This window comes from Giraffa tippelskirchi, chromosome 5 (assembly GCF_054371585.1).
Source record: "Giraffa tippelskirchi isolate mGirTip1 chromosome 5, T2T-mGirTip1v1.2.pri, whole genome shotgun sequence".
Classification (NCBI taxonomy): Eukaryota; Metazoa; Chordata; class Mammalia; order Artiodactyla; family Giraffidae; genus Giraffa; species Giraffa tippelskirchi.
Window position 1 is genome coordinate 35,731,663 of NC_137279.1, and position 25,085 is coordinate 35,756,747.

The window sequence follows — 25,085 nt, forward strand, 5'->3', positions numbered from 1 at the left end:
CCCCTGCAGGGATCAAGAACTGGTCTCCGTTGAAGCGTGTTTAAATGACAGAAGCCCAAACTACAGTGAATCTGGACACGTTAATCATTTATTCGGTCCTCAGCTGTGAGACCCACTTCTCAGTTGTGTTCTCCAGGTGACGCCAGAAACATCCCACTGCTTGAGATGGGGGCGCATCTGTCCTGCATCCTAAGAAAATCCTTGTGTTTTAACTGCCCAGAGAGGGAGACCTGCTCCCTCTCTGAAGACAGAATATTCTGGAGGCTCACCAGGGAAAGGCACACATGAGCCAAAAAACAGAAAATGGACAGATAGGGGCAGCTGTCAAGTACCTAAACAAAAGGTGAGGCGAGGGGAGAGGTTGTGGCTGAGTGGATGACATGCCACTGATGTCAGGGGTCATGAGGAACATCGGCGTGGTTCCAGAAAATCACATCTGCTTGGGACACACACAATTCAGAGAAACTGAGGTCTGTACATTCACTGAGACATGCAGACATGTCCACAAGCCCCCAAAACATGCCATACACACACTACTACTGGTTCTGAGCACTCATCTCTGCTGAAGGAAGACTGGTCAGTGAAAGACACTGAGGAAGGGGTTCCCAACCACTGGGAAGGATTCACTTCATTGTATAGCAGAAACTAATACAACATTAGCAATTCTATCTCCCTCCCCACCAAACAAAGTGACAAAAGTGGCTCATGGCCTGGGAGGAGGTACTGCTTCTCAGAGCCATGGAAGTCATCTGTGAGATACCACACTCCTGCCCAGAGATTAGAGGGACCCTCTCTGTGCACGTGAACCCCAGCTCGGAAGCAGCTGCCCTCAGACTGGAAGACTTGGGAGGCAGTGCAGGAAAGACCCGGGGAAGGGGATGTGCGGCTGTCAGACCCAATTGATCAATGGCTCTGAAAGCTGGCTTCCCCGCGACAAACACAGTCCCCTGCCCTCATTTTTACTGATAAACCTGAAGCTGATGCTGTTTAACCCACATTTACATAAACTGGGATATACATTTATACTCAGGGTGGTCTAGCACCTGCTTGTATTATAAACCCTGAGTAACCGCAGTCTGGGCCAGACAGCAGTAGGGGCCTGTAGATACACAAGCTACCTCTGCCCCATGGATCCCGACACTTGCCTTTTGTTTTGTCCATTAAAAAAATTCTGCTATATTTTACATGCTCATGTTTCAAAATTTATTCTTACAACTGTACAGTATCTATGTCACATTAAAATACACCACCATATAATGGTGTGCTTCATGGAGCTTACATAAAATATTAATTCAGACTACATACATCTTAACAGCCTAAAAGACATCAACAAAAGCACAAAGCGCACCGTTAAGAGCCCACCCAGCTGAAGCCATGAGCATCATTAGGGACGATGAAGAAAGGACACGAGACGTGCCTACTTCATGGTCAGCCCAGGAGCTGGTACCCAAGGCAGGACCCTCCCCAGCACTGATCTATGGCCAGATTACCAGACGTCCCGTCCCTGGAGTTCTTACCTGCTTCTGGAAATCAACTTGAGGCAAACAGATGCTCAACTGTGACAGGTGGGCCCTGGCCGGGGAGAAATAGGAAGATGCCGCCCTATGGAAACACAGAAAACGGGTCATGGGAGGGGCTGAAGGAGTCCACACCCCATGCTGAGGGATCCAGGCTGGCTGGCGGGAAGCTGATAGTGATGGGCCCTGCACGGTGGTCCAGAAATACCTGTGTGTCTGGCCAGCCCAGGAACTCGCACCAGCACCTCTGGGATAAGGTGCTGACTGCAGCTATGTGCTCCTGTCATTTCCGGCCAAAGCAGGTCACTACACACCCTCCTCCCCTGGGGTTAGTCACCCAGCCGACTGGGAGCAGTGCTGGGAGACGGCGAGGACCTGAGTGAATCACTCCTGCCAGCTGATGGGCAAGTCCTGCACCTGCCCAAGAAGGGGTCCCACCCATCCGACAACGTGACCAGCCAGGTTGAGGTACCTCGGCGCCCCACCCATTTTGTGCTCAGACATGCGTGGGGTTTCTGTGCTTGAGGAATACCTACAGTTGTATATGGAAAAATAAGTTCTCTCTCTCCTTTCACACACACACAGATACGCACACGCATACTCTGCAGTTACAGATAATTTACAGCCTGTTAGCCTGGCCACATGTCTGCTGGCCCTAAACACACCTCTTCCAGTAATCAGAGAACATTCTCTTTTCTTCTTCTGCCTCCCACACACAACCTCATGGTTTGGGTCCTTTGCAGGTTAACCGGGCAAGAGCAAGGCAGACGGCGGGCAGAGGCACAGGGTGAAGCCGGCAGGGGCACCCAAGTCTTGCCCGCCTGTCCCCTCTTCACTGCGGCGTGTGGGCTTCCACTTGGACTTCAGGCTTTCAGCCCACGGTAAGGACAGATGTCTCTGGATAATTGAGAAACCTATTCTAAGAGACCAGGGGGAGCTCTGCAACCCATCTGTCTTCAGCTATCTCTGCAAAGAAAGCTACTCACATACCCAAGAAGCTGAGGAATATGTGTTTTCCAGAGAAAGTGAGATTTCAGAAGCCTCCGCTACAGGTAGACGCTGCTTTGACCCTGGGTCCCTGGTCTGCAGAGCCCTTCAACCAGTACAGATGGCCCTGGGAGGGAAGAGTGGTCCCCTGCCACTGCCACCTCTTCCACCCTCAGCCTACCCTTCAGGAAAGACATTTATAGCAATTAATTGCTCTTTTATTCCTCTAGACATCAAAGTTCCGAAATACCAAGGCTCCCTGGAGAACTTTCTACCCAAGTCCCCACATTCTTTCAAAAGGAGATGAAAAGAGACAACCTTCTTCCACTTCTGAGGGGCTTTAATTTCTCCAGCTATCACAACAGCCAATTAGCCCCCTACTGTCTACCGGGGTCAGACTGTCCAAGGTGCAGAGGGGAACCTAGGATTCGTGACTTGAAGGAGAGGGCTTGTGAGGGATGCAGGGGCTCCTGGTGGGACCGTGCAGGGACTCACACCGGCTGACCCATTTGCCACCTGATGATCAGGTCAATGTCCCCAGTTTACAGAGGAGGAAACCGAGGCTCAAGGCTCCCAGGGCCCCAGAGCCAGTGGAGACAGTGAGCATGCCCTGGAGCTGGACTGTTTCCAGTTCAGTTCTGTCCCTGGTCAACCATGCAACCTGAGGTCGGTCATTGCCTTCTGGGCCCTGAATTTTGCCACTGGTCAAGAGGAAATCAGGACCTCTGCCATGTCTTCCCTTGGTGGAGGCAAGGAGATTGGGGCTGGCTGCGTGACTGAGAGGCCAGGCACAAGTACAGGGCCAGGCACTCACAAGGGCCCCACCTCTGGTTTAATGCTCTCCTGTCGCCATCTTGAAATTCTGAATATTTTTCTAAACAAGGGGCCCTCCACCAAGCCCCACAAACTATCTAGCTGGTCCACAATGAGGGAGAGGATGTCAAGTGCTCTCAAACTGCCGAGGGCCCCGTAACCTTAAGTAGACTCCAGAAGGATTTACTAAAGTAAAACCTCTCTAGGTATCCACAGCCTCATGTCAGGTGAGGAAGCAGGAGATACAAAGGACAATAAGCCTGTCTTCCAGAAGGTATCTGAATGGCTGAGGAAACCACTCTGCACAAGTCGAACAAAACAACACAAATCATAGGTAACAATGAACCAAAAAGATAGGTCAGGTTAAAACAGAACACTTCCAGGATTGCCAACTCCATGTAAGGTGCCATACCCAGCACCTCCCACTGAGCAGCTCAGAGGCGAGAGGAGAAAACCCAAGGCCTTAACCCAGTGTAGTAAGTGGCAGAGTAAAGGGATGTACAAAGCTCAGTGACAACACAGAGGAAGGGGAGGGACCAGCTCCCAGCGGAAGACCCTGAAGCTGTGTCTTGAAGGATGAATATGAGTTAGCTGGTAGAGAAGATGGGGAAGGGCATTGCAGGCACAGGGAACTGACATTCTTTGAACAAACAATTATTGAGCATCTGTTTATTATATGCCAGGCCCCCTGGGTTGGGCATTGAGGATACACAGGTGAGCATGTGATAGTCTGTTTGTGATAATGGCTTCCAGTGAGCAGGGGAGACAGGCATGAATTAAGTCACACCCAGGTAAACACAGCTCACAGACACTCTGATCAATGAGGGGGGAGCGGCGTGGGGAGTGCAAGGTGCCAAGGACATGCAGCTGGACATCTGACCTCGCCCTGGGGGCAGGCACCCCTCGCGGGTGACTTCTGAGCTATTACCGAGGGTGAGGAGAAGATGTGGTGTCTTGTGTGTGTGTGAGTCACAGCCCCCTACACACACACACAAGTAAAGGTCTCGAAACAGGAAGGGGCTAGGCCTTTGGGAAAACTGAGGAAAAAGATGTGGCTGAGGCCTGGGAGGCAAGTGAGGGGGCTTGGAGGTGCTGGACCATACCTGAGCGGGGAGGACAGGTTCAAGCAGGGGAGTCAGGTAAGCCTGAGACCCCTGTGGCTGAGGTGTGGAGGAAAGATGGGGTGGGGCTGGGGGGGGGGTTCCCTGCTGGGCCAGGTGAGGGCTGGGCCTCAGGCTGCGGGGTGAGGATGGGAGGGCCCAGGACGCTTTGGCAGGTGGAACTGTGGGCCAGTGGCAGCACCAGAGCCTGGGGCGGCTACAAGAGGGGATGTGGGGAGGCATGACGTGCCAGCTTCCAGTCTGCTGTCGACAGCCATGAGGACAGGCCGAGCAGCCAGGACTGGTCTCCAGGGTTCACGAGGAAGCTCTGGAAGCACAGCAAATTCATCCTTCAGAGGAAGTTGGTACCACCGTGCACATCCCCAAGGTGTTCTGGAGACAGAGTCAGAATGTGGGAACTGACCAGATCTGGGAAACATCCGGGGCACTGCTGGGAGACACTGTACTGGACGGGGTGGGGTGGGTGGCACTCTGGGAAGAAGGAATGACGTGAGTAACCGCAAAGAACTGACATCCTGGCCAGCCAAGTGGCCTTGGGGAATGAATTCATTCATTCAATCAATAAACATACTGAGCGCTTACTGGGTCCTGGGATGTTGTGTTGTGCTGTGCTTTGTCACTCAATCATGTCTGACTCTTTGTGACCCCATGGATTGTAGCCCGCCAGGCTCCTCTGTCCGTGGGAATTCTCCAGGCAAGAATACTGGAGTGGGTTGCCATGCCCTCCTCCAGGGGATCTTCCCAACCCAGGGATTGAACTCATGTCTCCCGCATTGCAGGCGAATTCTTTACTGTCTGAGCCACCATACAGCAGTGCAAACACAGTCAAAACTCCCCATGTACATTCTAGGGAGGGAGGAGAACAAACAAAACAAAACAGAAAGGAATCAATGGGTAAACAACCTAGTACAGAAGAAAGAGATGGGTGCTATGGTAAAGAAACTGAGCTGGAGGAGGGGGAACAGGAGTGTGGGGTAGCTGGGTGAGGGGGTGAGCTGGGGGAAGCTCAGGGAAGCTGGACCGAAGCTGGACCAGGGCTCTGGGTGCGATAGGAGGGATGAGAGCCAGGGGAGGAGGGGGAGGGGACTGGATCACAGGAAGGATAAATTGGGGGGATGGGGGAGACAGGACCTCCTTCCATGCTCCACGTGCTGCCCAGAATCCTTGGTTTCTCAACCTCAGCACTGCTGACACTGGACTGGATAACTCTTCATTGTGGGGACTGTCCTGCACGTGGCAGAGTATTTAGCAGCATCCTGTGCTCTGTCCGCCCAAAACACCTGCCCCTCAGCTGTGACAACCCAGAGTGTCTCGAGACTTTGCCCTGTGTTCCCTAGGGTAACCAACGTCCCCCAGGTGAGAACACTGCTTGAAAGGAACAGCTGACACACATTCTGAATCACTTGTGGCCAGGCACTGTTCTGAACCCTTCATGTCAAACATCCCTATGAGGTTTTATTATACAAATGAGGATACCAGTCTCTCCTCACCCAGCTAGTAGGCCCTAGTCTATTGTGGGGCAGGATTTGAACCCAGACCATCCAGGCCCCAACCCCTCTGCTACACTACTTTCCAGCACACAAGTAGATGGACAGAGGTGCGCTCAGAGCCAGCAGAGGGAGGCAGGCCTGGGCCTCAGCCTCGGCTGCAAGTCCCAGTCAGGGCGGCACCTCTGGCCCCCCAGCGACATTAAAACTGGGGCACCAGAGAGAACTTCCGCGAGCTCCACTCTCAGTAATTAAACTGCAGCCTCTCGGACTCGAGGGCCTCGTGAGCAGCTGCCTTAATTAATCAATTTCACATCTCCGCCTCCTCAACCCGGAGCCAGGCTTGGCATCCTGGAACTGCACTCCACTGGCAGGCGCGAGACAGGTGTGAGGACGGCTCCTCAGGTCAGGGAGTTTGCAGGACGCAGCAGCAGTCTTAGCAGATGAGCTCTGGATGAGGAATTAGTTCTGAGGTCGCCAACCCAAATGCCAACCTGCTCCCAAGCTCCTTCCTGCTGTGTCAGGCCAGGTGAGCTTGCAGAACAACAGTGATAATTACTATGGTTGCTAGAGCGTTCATGGGGGCCGGCACGGTGTCAGGCCTGTTTAGCATACCGAGTCCTCAGGACAAGCCTGCATGGTAGGAATTATTCCCTTTTTATAGATGAGACAATCAAGGCTCAGAGAAGGCAAGGAACCTGCTCAGGGCCACAGAGTTAATACATGACAAGCCTGGAGAAAAGTTAATATGGAGTATTTATTAGATATTAGTACTGTATCAACACTATATGTGTTGAGTGCAATGAATACATTGTAGTCACACTGTAAAATATCCTGGTTCTTAAGAGATACAGGCTGAAGTATATAAGGGTGAAATGTCTCAATGCTTGCAACTTACTCTCAGTTTCAGGGAAAAGGTATGTGTATGAATGTGTGTGTATATGTGACTGTATGTGTGTACATGTGTGAATATATGTATGGTCTCAATGCTTGCAACTTACTCTCAGTTTCAGGGAAAAGGTATGTGTATGAATGTGTGTGTATATGTGACTGTATGTGTGTACATGTGTGAATATATGTATGTATTATGTGTGTATGTGTGGGTGTGGATGTGTATATATGTGTGTATTATATATGTAAATGTATGAGTGTGTATGTGTATATGTGAGTGGGTATATATGTGTAAATGTGTATGTATGGGCTTACCTCATAGCTTGGGCTTCCCTGATAGCTCAATTGGTAAAGAATCTGCTTGCAGTGAGGGAGACCTGGGTTGGATCCCTGTCTTGGGAAGATCCCCTGGAGAAGGGAAAGGTTACCCACTCCAGTATCATGGCCTGGAGAATTCCATGGACTGTACAGTCCATGGGGTCGCAAAGAGTCGGACACGACTGAGTGACCTTCACTTCACTTCACTGTGTATGTGTGAGTATGTGTATATGTATGTGTGTAAACGTGCATGTATATGCATGTGTGTATAAGTGTGGGATGTGTGTGAGTGTGAACAGAGACAGAGTGTGTGAGCAAAGGTTAACATTGGTGAATCCAAGCAAAGGGCATGAGGGTGGTTACTGCATTATTCAGAACTTTCTGCAGAATTTAAATCCAAATGAAAAGTCAGGAAACATTAGAAAGTCCCTGGGAAGCAGGGTCACAGCAGGAAAGGCTGCAGTCGCTCTGGAGGCCCTTCACATGGGGGGAGCAGCTCTGAAACCCAGACCCTGATGGGGTCCTACTCCTGTGACAGGCACAGGTGTGCTGCACCGGAGACGCTGGGACTCCAGACACCTCGAACCTCGGCGCTCCCACCTGCCCTTTCCCCAGCAACAGGGCACCTTCTGTTCCAGGTGGGAGCTGCTCTGATGACGGCCCTTCGAGGAAGCTTCTCGAAGCATCAGGATCAAATCATCATGATGTCATTAGTGAGGCTGCCCTGCCCAGCTGTCCAGACAGCACCAGCAAAGGCATCAACATTGAAAATCACAATGAGGCTGGGAAGGGGGCTTTGGGGGGCACCCTCCTTCTGTGGCCTGACTCCCCTCAGAGAGCCTGCAGGCCACTCGCATGTGGCATGTCACACACACCAGAGGACACTGGGACAGGCACGACCTTGCTTGCTAGACAGGGAGGGCTCTGTCCACCACCCTTGGGCAGACCCCGGCCATCTACCACATTCCCTGCCCAGCGCTGGCCCTCAGTAGGGGGCATCTGGCACTGTCTAGAGAAAGGAGATTTCCGATCATCGTCAGAAGGACGCTCCTGGGTAGAACAACCTAGAATGCACAGGACGGCCACCATGTCCACAGAGCCAACGGCGAGGAGCCTTGCCGGGTGGTCACCTCAGTTACCACTCGCACCAGGCTTCTTCCACACCTCTGGCCTTCACATCTGCTGGTCCCTCAGCCTAGAACATTCTTCCCTGTTCACTGCTCACTGTTGTATCGCTCCCTTCTGAAGACCATGTTTGCACAGTGACCCGAATCTCCTCCACTCATGGCACGGCCCTGGTTGCACCCGGGTGTCTGTGCATCTGGTTCCACCTCCACTTTGGAAGCTCCCTGAGGGCAGCCACAGGGTGAGGGTCAGGCCTGCATGGGTCCCAGGCAGCCCTATTCTCAGACATACTAAAACGCACCCGCATCTCCTACTGAACAGAATTCTCATCTAACTCCTTAGAGGGGGATGATCCATGTTTTTTTTTCAGGTCTCCAGTATTTTTGGGGACCCCTGAAAAGCCTGCAGGCCGTAGGCTCTGTGCTGCAGGACCTGGTGGATGAAACACTGCTGCCACAGCTCCATGCACGGTGAAGGGAATGAACAGATCTCAGATTCACTTGGGAACCATGTGGGAAGGAAGCCCCTAACCCCAGAATACCTTCACCTCAGAGAGTCCAAGACATCAAGGAACTGAAGGAGCCTGCGTGCACAGATTATTTAACATTGCTATGACTGGATTGGTAAAAGGCATCTGTTGAAAGCTTCTGGTTTAAAAAAAATGTTTCTCCTACGAAGTTGGCCTGATTGGTAGAAAAGTGCCCAGCTCACACTGTCTCTTCAAGTCCTTTTCACTGCTAAGCAAGGCTACCTGGCAGGCCTGCTCTGACAGCCTCTGCAGTTCAGCCAGCACAACGCAAACAGGAAGGGACCTCAGAGCTGGGGACGCTTCTGCGGCTGCACTGGGACACTCCGATCCCGGGCAAAGTCCTCAGGCTCTGACTGGCTTTATCCGTGCACAGTAGGGGGACAAGGACAGGAGGAAAGAGAAGCGTCTTCTGACCTAATTTAAAAAGAAGTCCTTTCTTCCTTCCCAGGGAACAGCTGGAGCCCTGGAACCTGGCCAGGCCACAGCCTGAGACCTAAAGTCAGGAACCAGCACGCCTACAGAATCCAGCTCCAGGTCTTCCTGATTTGGTCTGACCTTCGGCCTCTCGTAGGTTCCCTGAGGCTGGGTAATACAGACTGCAGAGCCCTTGTCTATTTATGAATGGGTCCCAGGGCAGGAACCGTCAGCTCACAAGTGGGTACACGCCCCCCTCCCACACTCCCGGGCAGGACCTCTCAGGCTGGATGACCTTCACTGTGGGCTGGGCACTTGGCAGTGTCAAAAGCTCACCTGTGCAGGCTGACGGCAGAAGGACACTTCTTTCCTGTGACCGACATCTGTGATGCTCCCAGCATGCTGACAACCCGCTACCCACCCCCTAGGGAAAAGTCAATTAACATTGCTGGTCAGTCTTCTTAGGGGTGGGGCTGAAGTCAGCTTGGGCCTGACAACCCACTACCCACCCCCTAGGGAAAAGTCAATTTACATTACTGGCCAGTCTTCTTAGGGATGGGGCTGAAGTCAACTTGGGGCCGGAAGGACCAGCTCCAAGCCTAATAATCCCAGGGCAGGAGCCTGGCTAGGTTTCACAGACCTTGGGTCACCTCCAGAGAAAGAAGCCAGAATGGAAATTTCAACCCACGAAGCTCCATCAACTCCGCTGCCCACAGCTATGCCAACTCTTGCAGGGTCACCATTTAAAACATTAATTAAATTGGGAAACTGAACATTGTTGCTTGCTTGCTTGTTCTTCTTAAGAAGGGGGAAAACTGACACAGTGCTGTTTATCAGGACCTGCGTAAATTCCCTTCACTCAGCCACATGGAGGTTCATACAACCTCCTACTGAAAGCAACAAGCCTTGTTCTCAGAGGCAAGTCCAGGCAAGGTGGCCCAATTTTTCCAGTGCCTGCCAGCAGGCTAGCTGCTTCTGCCTTTGCCCCTACTCTCCCACCATCCCTTCCCTCCACTGAAGTCTCCGAAAATTGCTTCAAATAAATAGGCTTCCCAGGCCAGGCTCACTGCATCCCCTCAGAAGGGAGCCAGGAAGGCCTCCAGCTTCCTGTTGTGAGAATTAGGTCATTAAACCAATTGGGCTGCTTGCAGGGTGAGGGCTCAGTCCCCCTGTCACGGCCTCCAGAGTCAGCCCCCTCCTCACTGCCCAGCTCCGGAAATGGGGGTCCTTGGGACCCAGCTGAGAGGCCCCAGGCCCAGCCTCCTGGGTGAAACTTCTTACAGACTCTTAGAATGGGAAGTTTTAGGATTACTGCCTCTTCTTTCCTATAGGCTTAACGAATACAGGTATGTGCTAATTTGCATTAAAATAAAGCTATATTTATCTACCTGGAAAACATATCCACACTACCGCAAAACATCGTCGCAAGCCTTCATCACACCCTCATGTCACAGAAATGCACTGTTTGTTTGGATAACTGCTTCTGCTCCATTTCACAGTCCGTGACCTTCCCTCTCCTTTCCCTCCAGCCACTTCAGAACAAAAAATAATCTGAGGAAAGAGGAAACCGCCCCCTAAGGGGCTGCTGAAGACTCAGTTTCCTTCCTCCCTAAATGTCTAACAAGCTGCTGATCAAAATAAAAAATATTTTAAGCAGACGCAACTTCCAAAATCTACATGCGTTTATTCCATTAAGTCACTGGGGAAGTAGCGTGAAGATGAGGACTTCTGATGTGTAGCAAGACTTGTCCAGTCTGGAGGCAGGGAGGCTGGAGGCTGGAGAGGAGAGGGAGACAATTGAGGAAAACACAGCGCCCCAAACAGCAGGAATCCACCCACAATCACCTGCTCAGGGCCAAGGGCACTGCAGAAAAGCTCAGAAGAGTGGACAGAAGTGGGACGGAGGCTTTAGGTGTCTGTGTGAAAGCCAGGAACTATCCCCATCCCCAGTGGGGTGGACACAAACACCCAGACCAGCAGAGGGGAGAGTCTTTGGCCCCCTAGAGTCTTTGGCTGGCCTAATAATTAAATTGACATAAGACATAAAAGGGGCTTCCCTGATGGCTCAGCAGCAAAGAACCTGAAAAAAAAAAAAAAAGAAGAATCTGCCTGCAATGCAGGAGATGGAGGAGATGTGAGTTCAATCCCTGGGTCAGGAAGATCCCCTGGAGAAGAGCATGGCAACCCCCTTCAGTATTCTTGCCTGGAAAATTCCATGGACAAAGGGGCCTGGCTACAGTCCATGAGGTTGCAAAGAGTGGGACACGACAGAGCACACACAGGCAGGCAGGCAAGACATTGAGGGAAAAAAATTTAATTTCTTATGTACAAGAGCCTCAACGATATAAGGCTTGAAAAAGTGACCAGAGCAGGCACCTTTTGTATCTTTTAGACAAAGGAACGATAAATTTGTGAAGAATTGACAAGACCAAGAGGTTTGGGCTTGGAGCAGTAAACGAGTGAGAAAATTAACAACTAACAGCCTTCTCAGCCTTGAACTCCCTGTCTCTGGTGACAAGGACACCTTCCATCCCCTGTACAGAGAAGGTACATTTCACATGGGAGATTTATTTCCTGCTTTCAGGGGAATAAAGAAGGGTCAGAGTGTCTTTCTTACATCGACTATTTCTCAAGCAACTTTAACTCCAAATAATCAATACGCCCAAGTGGTATATGCAGGGCTGGCTAATTCTGCTCCTCTGCACTCAGCACACCCAGACAATCCAGTTCAGAAGCCAAGTCCCCATCAGCCATTTGTAATGACATCCTCCATTCCCGAAGCCATGAAACCATTAGTCACCAAGTCGCGGAGAAGAGGAAGAAGCTCCTAGCAAAACTGGCCTGTGAGTGTTTCCCCGGGCAAAAAGACTCCTGGTTTTACAGGCCAGCTACTCACCCAAGACTGTCACATTTCATGAAATGAAACCCGGGAGCCTTTCACAAGCCCATGACCACAGAACGCAAGCAGAACCTGACCTCTTGCAAAAACTCAACTGAGAGGAAAAAGCTTCTCTGGAGGTTAGGGAGCAAGAGAGGTTCATTATACTACAAGTTAGTTTGATGGTATTCCTGAGGATTAAGACTTCAAGTCTCAGAGAACTAAAGTTCCTCACAGGTTTACTTGGAGCATATGACATAATGTTAAAAACAGAACAAAAACTACAGGCACCAATGCACATCTGTTCTGCTTCTAGAAAAGTCATGCAAGTCTGCCAGAAAGATAAGTCATAAGATTTCCAGGTTCAAAAATAAATAACTCACCCTCAAAAAGAAGTTCCTATGAGAAATGGAAATCGAGGATTGTGCATGCCATAAAAGAAGGGGAAAGGGACTTCCCTGGTGGTCCAGTGGCTAAGACTCCACACTCCCAATGCAGGGGGCCTGGCTTTGATCCCTGGTCAGGGAACTAGATCCCACATGCTGCAACAAAGAGTTCACATGCCACAGCTAAAGATCCCACACGCCACAAGGAAGACCCAAGACCACAAGTGCTACCACTGAGACCTGGTATGGCCAAATAAATTAAATAAATAAAGTTAAAAAATAAAGCAAGCAAGTTGCAGATATCAGATACTCTGCTAAACATCTCACCACTCACCTCCTAAGGTCATGCTCTGACACTGTTCCAATACTATTTCCCCCACCCAAGCAATTTACTATTGACCCAGTGGTGTTCTCTGATGTACGCCCCACATCCACCTCTCCCAACCACACCCCTCACTTTGGCCTGGACTGGTTTTTAATCTAGAATCCAATCAAAGATCTCACCTTCCCTTGATTCCCACGCTCATTCCTCTCCCTTAGCCTAGAATGTTCACCAGCTTTTGTCTATCATGATGTTAACAATTTTTAAAAATCAAGGACCATTGTCTCTTTGTCCAGTTTTCCTTAGAACTGGAGTAAGGATAGACATTTTGGCGAGAAACAACTGTAGCTGATGTTGCCCACGTCCCACTGGAGGCACACAATGCCAGCTTGCCCCGTGTCTGGTGATGCCAGATTTGTGGATCACTCCATTACAGAGCAAAGTTTTAAATGTACAAAAGAGAGAGTAAGTAGACTAAAAGAAAACAGTAGAAGGAAATAACACAAAATGAAACCTAGAAGTTATAAAATAGAAGATTTTAAAATCTGATTACATAAAAATCAAAACTCTCTGCATAGAAAAAACAATATAATCAAAAGGACAATGACAGACTGTGGAAAATACATGTGACATATGTCACAGCCACAGGACAAACTGCTGTAATATATAAAGAACGCCTACAGATCAATAAGAAAAAGACTGCCAACACAAGAAATAATGGGCAAACAACATAATAGATTGCTCTTAAAGATCTGAAACGATACTCTATTTCCTCATCAAGAAATTAAATTTAAATTGTAATGATATACCACTTCCTTCCTATCAGATTATCAACAAGGCATGGGAGAAAGCGCTATTTCTGCATAATTTTGGTGGGCATATAAAATGTTACCATGGGGGCCAACTTGGCAATACTAAAAATTTAAACAGATGTACCCTTTGCTCTGGGGCTTCCCAGGTGGCTCAGTGGTAAGAATCTGCCTGCCAATGCAGAAGACACGGGTTCCATCCCTGAGTTGGGAAGATCCCCTGGAGAAGGGAATGGCTACCCACTCCAGTATTCTGCGTGGACAATCCCATGGACAGAGGAGCCTGGTGGTCTACAGTCCATGGGGTTCCAAAGGAGTCGGACATGACTTAGCAACTAAACAACAACACAACCCTTTGCTCTAACAGACTGTAGGAATTTATCCTATAGATACACTTACACAAAAGCACAAAGATATATGTAGAAGAGTATTTCTTTTTAATAGTAATAAAAGATAGGGAGTTTTGTGGTGCTCTAGGGGTTAAGGTTATGCAGTTTCACTGCTGTGGCCCATTGTACCTGCGAACTCAGATCCTGTAAGCCACATGGTACAGCCAAAATGAATTAATAAATGACAGAAAGTTTAGACACTCAGCAACAGGGAACACTGAAAAAAATTAAAGTATAAGCAATCAAAAGAATGACAGGGAACCATTAAAATGAGTGAGGTAGTTGTAAATGACCTCAGACAGTAACTTAACCTCTCTGCACCTCAGTTTACTCACCTGCAAACTGTGGAGAAGAACAGTATTTAGTTCATAGAGTTGTTGTGAAAAATAAAAGTGTCAACATAAGTAAAGCACTTTTAACGATGCCCAGCACACAGGAAGTGAAGAGGTATTAGCCAGATGACAGCAATGGTGATGACAGTGGAATGGAACGTTGGGTTCCAATATGTAGCGTGAAATGAAAAAGATAAGGTAAGTATTACAATGTGGGAAAAAAAAAAACAGTGCAAGTCAGGTGTGTGTGCGGCCAGTGTGTACCTTATGCACTTGTACGTGTAGGAGTCTCTTGTTAAGATGAACAAGACAGTCACTAACAGACATCTTTTTCAAGGCATCTCTTTCACCAATTAGCCTTTTGAGTTCTGTACTATGTATATATTACCTACTCAAAAAAAAAAAAAAAAAGGTGTTCTTTTTAAGGAGGTGAAACAGGGTCAGAAGAGAATACACGAAAGATCTCCCTCCAGGCGGCCCAGTGCCATGGCTGATATTGAGCATTTAAGCTCTGCCACCACCACTGCTCACAGGCTGAGACCCCCTTCTCTTCCTAGGAGACAGGAAGCCAGGGTGGACAGCCAGCACTCAGAGCAGAGGTTAAGTGATGGGCGTGTACCATTTCTCAGGTGGCAGCGGGCAGCTTCCCTCAGGGAGGGATGAAGGACTCTGCTCCACCATGTCCCACCGTAATCTTCAGAGAAGTAGAGCCAGGGCCCTGGAGAAGCCCCACCACCACCTCAAGCCAGCTTACTAGCCTGTAGGCTCCACTCTGTTCCCCCTACAAATTACCAGCACCCCATCTTCCTGCCACTTCAGTGACTGGCCATAGAGCATATGCTCAGGAACGATGCTCCCACAGGTCTGAGATCATAGCCTAGTGGGCCTGAGCATGGCGATTTCTCTATCACCTTCTGTTCCTGCCTTAGCAAGACTGGATCAGGGGCTCAGAACTATCACCTTTAAAATCTCTGGATCTTGTTGACAGCACCTATGGTTCTATGTATTTAAATCACATTCCTCCATCCCCCACTCCCTCCTGCATGAGAAACACAAAATTTTAAATGGAAAATCATTCAAATGCCCTCTCCTTGGAGAGAATGGAAGAAATCTAGAGGGTCCAAAACCCGTTTTAGTTTACCTTCCTGCAGCAGAAGAACATTCTGCAAGGACAAGGGTCAGGATGGATCTGTCAGAAGCCAGGGCTGCCTGGGGCAGGAGGCTGGGAGGCCTTGGTCAGGGCAGGGAGGTCAAGGCTAACCCATCTCCTTGGAAACTGAGTCCCTGGTTCACTCGGTGATTTAGCAAGAAGAACATGGGTGGGGCCCACACTGTGAAAGGTGTCTGAATCCAAAAGGGACCCGACCCCTGAAGGAAGCAAACCGCCCCCCACGGCCCCCCACCAGCTTGCAGAAGTCAGAACTGAAGAATGCGAAGGTGGTAACTTCATCTGTTTGGGAGTTGTTGTTCAGTTCAGGGACACGGACCACAGGATTCCAACAGCAGGAAACATGTGGGCTGGATACTCAGGAGATGCTCAGGCCTGAAAAAGCCTTAATTGGAACTGGTTTCCCAAAGCCTCCCACCCAGCCCTCCATGTGGGAGGGGAGATGGAAGCGGGTCACATTCTCCCAGCTGAACTGGCGTCACTGTGGGCTCCGACCACATGTGAACAAGTCCAGGGGCACAGAGTGGCCTGGTCTCCTCACCAGGCCGGCCATTTCCTCCTGCTCAGATGCCGATGGTTCTGAGGTCCTCTGGACTGAAGCGGCAGCTGGTTGGCACCAGGGGGGCAGTGACACCAAGGGGGCTGGGGGAACAAACATCACCCAGGAGCATAGCCCCATCCTGGCACCTTCCTCGCTCTATGAATGTGGGCAAGCGCCTCTGCCAGCCTTGAATCCTCTCTACTGCAGCTCCTGCCCGAGGGTGAGTGGACGAACACTGGGTGCTTTTCTAGGACCTGCCGGGCCTCCCTGACTGGGCTCTTTGGAGGGAACGCGAGGCCTGGAGCTGGGCAGACTTGGGGAAGAACGACCCTCCTCTACCCCACTCTACATATACTGACCCCCAATGGGGCTCACAGACACAGGTGTCCCTGGCTTCATGACGAGACCACTGATGCAGCCAGCCCCACAGCCTGCCTGCAGTCGTAAGCCTGCGTTCCAAAGTTGGCAGAGGGAGGCCTGGCAGGCAGGGAGAGGATTCTGGAGAGCCAAGGTCTGATGGACTTTGCACAAGAAAAGGCACTGAGGACTTTCCTGGTTGGCCGGTGGTTGAGACTCTGCCTTGCAATGTAGGGGACGCAGGTTCAATCCCTGGTTGCGGAACTAAGATCTCACATTCCTTGGAGCAACTAAGCCTGCACGCAACAATGAAGACCCAGTGCAGCGGAAGAAAAAAAAGAAAAGACAGGCACCAGATTGATGGTATCACTTCAAAACAAAAACTCTGGCAAGAGCTCATCACCATGATCACTCCTCCTGACTTGAACCCAAGTGACAAAGGGTTAAGGCTTTAAGAAGAAACATAGTTCTCACTAACCAAGGTGCTAATTGTTTCTGTAGATGCCCACATGAGCAGTTTTTGCCAAGTGCAACATGCAAGGACCCTAATCTCCTAACTCTTCCTGTGCTCTTCTGGGATGCCACGCACAACCTCCATCTTAACATCCGCCCAAGGCAGGTACCCTTGGGGCCGATGGGGACATCTGGAAATTATGTCCTGACTGCCCCCACTACTACTCCCAAGAGTTCTAGACACTCTCACCAACACGTTCTTGCTTTATTCACATGGCTCCAACTAGATAATAAACCTCTTGGCCCTAGACTATAAGCTCTGTATGATAAGAACTATTTTTACCCTGTTCTCCACAGTACTCCCAGTACCTGCCATGGGGCCCAGATCATAATAAAATTTCAGTAAATATTTATTAATTGAAAAAGGGGCCATTAGAAGGAAGAAGAAAAAAAAAAAAGGACCAGTGGAAGACAGTCATCACTTCTTGGTATCTCCGTGCTCTTGGTTGACATTACAAAGACATCACAGCGGGGATCAGAAACCAAGCCTTGTAAACCCCTTCTCTGCTCCGCCATCAGCAGTCTTCCATCCTGTTATGAGCAGCAGTTTACACACCTGCTTACAGAAGCATCTACAGTACAACATGGACATGAGAAATGGAGAAACACAGATTTCCCTGGTGGCCCAGTGGTTAAGAATCTGCCTGCAGAAGACACAGGTCTGATCCCTGGCCCAGGAATATCCACTTGCCTTCGAGCAACTAAGCCCTTGTTACCACAACTACTGAGCCCGCGCTCTGGAGCCTGTGAGCCGCAACTACTGAGCCTGCTCATCCTAGAGCCTGAGCTCAGCAACAAGAGAAACCACCACAATGAAAAGCTCGTGCACCACAGCGAAGAACAGCCCCTGGCTGCCACAACTAGAGAAAGCCCGAGCAGCAGCACAGCCAAAAATAAATAAGTAAATAAAATTGTTTTTTAAAATAAGAAATGGAGAAACATTCATGACCTTCAGCCCTTAAGAAACTTCAGAAGGAGGAAAACGATGTTTGGCCCAGCGATACCCACCATGGAAGGACACCTTTCCCTCCAGGGACTGTTGTCTTCCTCCTGAAAAGGCTTTGTGGAGGATCAGGGCATAATCAGTCTTTAACAACCTAGTATAATAGCAGTTGGGGCTCCGTGCCCTTTCATAAAAGAAGTTCAAAAGCACTTTGGCTCAAACATCATAATGGTCCTGGGAGCTACAAAGGCACAAGTATCATTATCTCCATTTATGATGGAGGAAAGTAAGGCAAACGGAGGTTAATTAGCTTGCCCAAGGTCAGATGAAATGGGGGAAAGAGGCGTAGGATTCAAACTCTGCAGCAGCCTCCAGTGCACTAACTCTGGCCTCCCCACAATGTCACCCACGCTGGGCTTAAGGGAGATGTTTTTTCTTCTCTGTTGTTTCTGCAGAAACACAGCATCTGATAGGAGGCCCAGAGCTCACACATGGGAGTGCCATCAATTGAGCTTGAGTCTTGACTCTGTTTTCTGACCAGCGTGACCTCAGACAACTTACCTAACCTTTCCAGGCCTCAGCTTCTGAATGCATAAAACAGTAATAACGCTACTTACCTCAGAAATTAACAGTGAGGATGAAATGAGAAAATGTATATAAAATGTCATTATCATTCATTTCCTCATTTTCTAAATGAGTACATAACACTCTCATAATAATAAAAAAAAAACCTCAGTTACATGGGAAAAAGGTGGCACCAACTCCAGGTTTAGTTTCTACAAGGCCACAGATGACATGTGACTGACAGGCAAGTCTCAGTCTGCCGATGAAATATACCAGGTTCCTGAGAGGGACTTGCAACACAGAAGTCCTATTTGATTCCTTCTGACTCATGTCGGCCTCTCAAGGTTAGCAGAGCAGATGGCCTCTCGGACACTGACAGACAAGTGGATGCCTGAGTAAGGATCTGAAAGGCTGGCCAACTGCCCTCAGTCTCCAGAGGCCAACTCTGGATTCCTGGTGAGCTGAACTCCTGGCTTTGAAACACCATTTCTGAGTGCTCTGCTGAGCTTCTCAACTCTGCTCACCCCAGGCTAAAGACTGCTTTCTAGGTACCACTGTACTCCTGGATCAAGTGATGTACAGGACTGTAGATCAAATAACCAAACAGGAGGTGTTCAGAGGTGACATTGTGGCCTGGTGGTACTCAGCAAGAGACTGGAAGAGAAATGGGGGATGGTGTGGGGGAGGAAAGCTGCCCAGTCAGTTTTGATACACTTCCAACAAAGACACTGTGACATGGAATTTCCTGGTGGTCCAGTGGTTAGGACTCTGCATTCTCACTGCCGAGGGCCTGGGTTCAATCCCTGGTCAGGGAACTAACTAAGATCCCACAAGCTGCGTGGCACAGCCACAAAAAAAAAAAGACTGTGACAAATAGTTGTGTGTGGGTCCCTGATGCACATAAGAGCAGCAGTAGAACTCCAAGGTTACACCAGAGTCACGACCACCGTAAGAAGCTTTTGCTGATGCAGAGAGAAGCAGAAAACATAGTACATGCCACTGTACAGGACAAGACGCTAAGAGCTGGCGATGCTCATTCACTCAACTCAAGAAATGTTTACCCATTACCTACATTCTCAGAATGAAAAGATGGCTTGAGGGAATTTGCAGGACACGCAGACATGCACACCTGGACCTTTGTTAACCTAGCTGATGGCTCCCACGCCTCCCAGCTATCTAAGCCAGAGACGTGAGAAACCTGAAGGGAATAGATGCAACGCTGCTGACTTCCAAAAGCTTTCCAAAAGCAGGGCAAGGAGAGCATGCTCACTGCTCTTCCTAGTGTCTGGCTCTCTCTCCTGGGGTGGACCCCCAGGAAAAGTTTCCACACAGTGATTTCCCCCTGTTCAGAATTAAAGAGTAAAATCCAAACTCCTTACCGTGGCTACAGATCTAACTCCCGCCAGCTCCTCACTCAGCCCACTCCAGCTTCCTTGGGCTTGTTGCTTCTGCTGCCCTTTGCCCATCAGCTGGGTCTCCACTCAAAATTACGTCCTTAGGGACTTGCCTGATGCTCCAGTGGCTAAGACTCTGTGCTTCCAACGCAGGGCAGCTGGTCAGGGAACTAGATCCCACAGGCCGCAACTAAGAGTTTGCATGCCACAACCAAAGATCCTGCATGCTGCGACCAAGATGCGGTGCAGCCAAATAAATAAATAAAAATACATTAAAAAAAAAACATCAAAGTTACCTCCTCAGAGCTCGCTACAGTTACGACCCAGGCATTCTCCAACTCACTGCTTTTATTCTCCCTGCATCTCTTTTCACCATCCTGTTTTATTCACATGTGTACTTGTTTACCATCTGTCTCTCCCACTAGGACATAAATTTCATGCATCTTGGTGATGTTCTTGGCTCAGTCCCCAGCGTCTACAACAGTGCCTGGCCATAGTAGGTGCTCAATAAGCCATTCAATATAAGAAATGTTTATTGAGTGCCTACAAACTTTTAACAGTAGACCAAAAAAAGACAAAAATCTCTGCCTTAAAAGAGCTTAAATTCTGATGGGAGATAAGAAGTAGATAAATAAATAATGGTGAAATAACAGCTACTGCTTCAACCAAGCCCTTACCAAGGGGCTCAGTGTAGTTCTAAGACTCTAATAGGTATTACTTAATTTAATCCTCCCAACAACTCCATGAAGGAAATATTAATATTTTATCAATGGGGAAACTGAGGCACAGAGCAGTTAAGTTACTTGCTAAAGGTCATGAAGCTCATGATGGCAGAACCAAGATCCAAACCCAGGTTTAGTCCTGTGTTTGGACTAGTCCTGTGTTTAGACCTCGGGCTCTGATTAAGAGCTCGGCTTCATATTTGCTGGGTGTCAAATAACTAGTTGCTCAGCACCCTCAGCAGCTGTTCCCTGTAGGCAGGGCTGGAGCGAGAGCCGACCCATCAAGGAAGGGCTGCCCTGCTCTGTGAGCGTGGTGACATGGAGACTGCTGGGCTGATCCCTGTGTTAGACTCTGGATGAAGAGGAAACTGATGAAAGGACATGGACAGGGCTTCCCTGGTGACTCAGTGGTAAAGAATCCACCTGACGATGCAGGAGACACAGGTTCAATCCCTGATCCAGGAAGATCCCACCTGCCGCAGAGCAACAAAGCCCATGTGCCCCTACTATTGAGGCTGTGCTCTAGACCCGTGCTCTGCAACATGAAAAGCCACCAGAATAGAAGCCCAAGCACCACAGCTAGACAGTAGCCCTGGCTCACTGCAACTAGAGAAAAAGCCAGAGCAGCAATGAAGACTTAGCACAGCCATAAATAAATAAACACATTTTTCTTTTTAAATTAAAAACAAACAAACAAACATAGATAAGGTCAGCATTCCTGGGCTCTAGTTTCACGTGCTGTGAAACACCCAGGCAGGTCAACCGGTACTTGATGAGTATACTTTGGGCACGAGATCTAGACGCTGTGAGAGATGGAAAGCTGAGTCCAATAGAGACCCTGGCCTCAGAAAGCTTAGGGTCATGTACCTGCACGTGAAGCTGAAAGAGAGGTAGAAAGTGACAGGTGCCATTAGCAAACGTATAGACTGGTATGGGATTTCAAAAGAGTTACTTGGGGACTAGGTCCAAAGGCTAAAACTCCACGCTCCCAATGTAGGGGACCCAGGTTCAACCCCTGGTCAGGGAACCAGTTCCCACATGGTGCAACTAAGAGTTCTCACGCCTCAACTAAGAATTCGTATGCTGCAGCTAAAGATCCCATGTACCGCAAAGAAGATCCAAGATCCCGAGTGCCACAACTAAGACCTGGCACAGCTAAACAAATAATTTTACACAATAAATATTAAAAACAACAACAACAGTTACTCAATCTCTGGGGTCTAGGGGTGCCCAACCGTAAGAGGGGCCTGGCCTACATAACCCCCGCAGTCCTCTAGCTCAGAACCTGTTCTGACAGCACAGATTTGGAGCGGCATATAGATTCAAGTTTTATTCCGGTTAATGGTTCAAGTTCATAGCCACTGAGCAGTTCTCCCACCCACCATGAGATCAATCCTAACCTCTTTGGGCAACATCATACAGCAGTGGGAGGGCAATCATGCTCTCGTTTAAATAATGCAGCTGGATGTGGGAACGAAGTCCAGTGCATGCTGCCCTCCTCCTCCTCGAAATGGTTTTTAAGCCCACAAACCCTCCCCCCTTCAGGAGGGGGTGATCCATCTGTGAGCACCTTGTCAGAACGTGGAGACCTAGTCACCCTGTTCCCGCCAGGATCTCTAGGGTCCAGTACAGCGTCTGGCTCACCACAGGTGTTGAGTAGGGTTTGCTGAGCTAAACCAGAGCACAGCCAGGTCTAGAAATTCTCTGCCAGACATCTAAGTCTCAGTCGGTGTTCCCTGAAGTTTTGCTCTCAGCCTCTTCCTGGGGGATCAGACTGGTTTCATCTGTTTACTTCTGCTACCACTACCCTGGTTCAAGCCACCATCATCTTTTGCCCAGCAGTTGCAATGGTCAGTCTCACAACTAGCATCCTTGCCTCTACCTGCCAGGTTAGTCCCTGCTAACCTGACAGCAGGGACTGCTCAGACACATTTGGCACCCCAGAGAGGCAGACATGTGGGGTCTAAAAGAGGCTGGGTATCCAGACTTAGGTGTCTTGGTTCCCATTTGCAAGAAAAAGGAAGGTGGCCAGGGTGGGAATGATGGCAATCATCCCTGCTCCTTACAATCCAATCTCCATATGGAGGCCAGCATGATCTTTCAAAACTTAGATTTTATCACCTCTCTGCTTAAATCCTCCAATGATTTCTAACTGCACTTGGGGGAAAAAAAACCCAAACTGGTTCTTCCCACCTTCACAGCACTTACCACTACTAAACTTACTTTGTCCGCTTATTTATTTACCCTTTTCTCTTGAGAATGTCAGCTACAGGAGGGCAGGGTCTATGTCTCCAGACTCCAGTGCCTGGAATGCCACATAAGCAGCGCTCATAACTGAATGGATGAATCTCCATCCCAGGGAGGCGACTTGTATGTATGAAGACCACTCACTCCACCAGGAAACCATGAATGACACACTGGCACCTTTATTTATAATTCGAAATCCTGCTTTAAACCAGGGGAAACTTGGTCTCTCTGGACACTTTAATGGCCCAAGAGATCAGTATCACTTAGAGTCTAAAGCCAGACACTAGAGCCCTGTAGTTGCAGCAGGGAGCTAAGAGTCAGAACCTAAGGACTAACTTTGACTTGCCTCCAGGTCCCTTAGCCACACTCCCATGCCTCAATTTACCCAGCAGTTGGCCAGGCACACTTTCCTAAGTTGTGTGAGTGACAGGAGACAAAGTAATTAACAGTACTAGCATACTTGATCCTCGAACAGGAGGTGACGCAAGCCTCACATCGCGTTATTTGTAAAACTCTTGATTTGCAGCCAACACAGGCCTCCTGGGCCTTCCCAGGGGCTAACCTGACAGCAGGGACTGTTCAGACACGTTCCGCACACCAGGGAGGCAGACATGTGGGGCCTAAAAGAGGCTGGGTGTCCAGACCTAGGTGTCTTGGTTACCAGGTGCACGGGAAGGTGGCTGGGGTGGGGATGATGAGGAGAAGGCGAGAAGTGCTGTTTGGGGCTCCCAGTGGTCAGTCTTGCAGGTTCACAGATACATGCCCGCCATATAGGCAAGACATGTGCCTACAACGTGCACCTTCCAGGAACACTCACGGGGATACGACAGTTCAGCCAGACTACAGAGAGGAAGAGCGACCCAGGGGCCAGACCTTGGCAGCATTTAGTTTGGGGAAATACGGGGGGCTCTTTACAGAGGGTCAGTCAGGATGCTAGCTAGAGCTGGGTGCAGGTGAGGAAAGAGACAAGAAGGCGCGGGAGCTGAGGCTGATAGGCGGCGACAACCACGCCGACGCGGTGGGGTGAGCAAGAGTGGATGGCTCGGACACCTGTGGAGGCGACCCCCGGGGGAGGAGAGGTTGAGGACGGCTGGATAGTGGTCTGCCGCGGGATCAGGGGCGGGGGCGGCGAGCGGCAGGAGGCAGCGGCGGCCAGGCGGGGCAGGAAACCCGGCCCAGACCAGGGCTCCGTGCCGGTCGTCCGGCCCGTGGGTTCCAGTCGGGTCGGGGGCGCACTCCGCGGCCCCTCCCCGGGAGACAAAGGGCTGGCTGCTCCCCGAGCCCCGGCACGGCGCGGGCCTGGGCGCTGCGGGTGCGGGCCGGCCTCGGCGCTTACCTGGGCCGCCCGACCCGGCCAGGCGGGCGGGGGCTGCGGGTCCGAGAGCGGCGCGCGGCGGCCTGTTCCGGGACGCGCACAGCCCGAGCAGCCGCGACGGCAGCAGCGGCAGCGGCGGCGGCAGCAGCAGCAGCAGCAGCAGCAGCAGCAGCGGGAGCGGCCGCCTCAGCCTCCGCCTCCCGCTCCGTGAGTCACCGCGGCGGGGAGGGAAGGAGGCGCCAGGCCGCCGGGGGAGGGACCGGCGGAGAGGGCGGCATCTGGCTCCGCGCGAGCTACAGAGGCGCGGTCACGGTAACGCCCCGGGGTGGAGGGCAGCAGAGAGCCGGCGTATGGGCGCGGCCTGACTATGAAATGGGCGAGGGCCTGGAATTCTCAGTGGCTCTCATTGGTTAAGTGGGCCAGTGGGGCGGAGCTCTCAGCTGAGAGGTGGGTGCTGCGGGGCGCGCGGGCAAGCTCATTGGGCCCTTCGGAAGTGGGCGGGGGAAGTGGCCCCGGGGCGGAGCCACGAGATGGGCGGGTGGAACCCGGTTGCGGGTAGGACCTAGAGGCTCTCAGAGCAAAGGGGTGGGGCGGGGCGGGGGTTGGCAAGGGAGGAGGGGCGGGGGCTCCGAGGGGGAGGCGGCCTAAGGGCGGAGCCCGGGCTAAGGATGGAGCCGGCGTTGCGGTAAAGCAGTTCTGCATGTCCCTAGCTGCTCCAGAAGCACAGTGATCCCGTAAAAATAATGGCCTCTCCCACACATGCGTCTGGGTTTAAAAATGGGAACGGCCACACGAAGCGGAATCCTTAGCAAGACCCGTTTACTAAGAACCCCTGAAAAATCTGAAATGGACAAGGTTGCAAAATATTTAGAGGCGTGGTGTTCCTGGATCTTGGAACTGGATATATTGCTACCTCTGAAGCAGTTAGGCCTCCTCTTGAACTGGGGGCCTGTGTAACCTGGATCCACCGAACCCCGAGAGCCCAGGGATGGGCCTCTGTGGG

The 25,085-nt window shown here is 50.5% G+C and overlaps 1 protein-coding gene and 1 non-coding gene across 4 annotated transcripts in view; one reads left to right on the plus strand and one right to left on the minus strand.

Annotated features, from left to right (window-relative positions):
- Positions 1 to 24,296, minus strand: part of CTNNBIP1 (catenin beta interacting protein 1) — a 45,635-nt gene extending 21,339 nt beyond the window's left edge. For 2 of the 3 annotated variants that reach the window (XM_081489351.1, XM_081489352.1), the window contains exons 1-2: positions 24,104 to 24,296; positions 1,518 to 1,602 (exon numbers count right to left, since the gene is read on the minus strand). The gene's annotated coding sequence lies outside the window, so the exon portion shown is untranslated. Of the gene's footprint in view, positions 1 to 1,517; positions 1,637 to 24,057 lie in introns of all 3 variants that reach the window. The other variant, XM_081489353.1, reaches the window with a different exon arrangement.
- TRNAE-CUC (transfer RNA glutamic acid (anticodon CUC)) lies at positions 19,147 to 19,219 on the plus strand. The gene has a single exon. It is a non-coding gene; the product is annotated as a tRNA-Glu (tRNA).
- Positions 24,297 to 25,085: the final 789 nt, after the last annotated feature.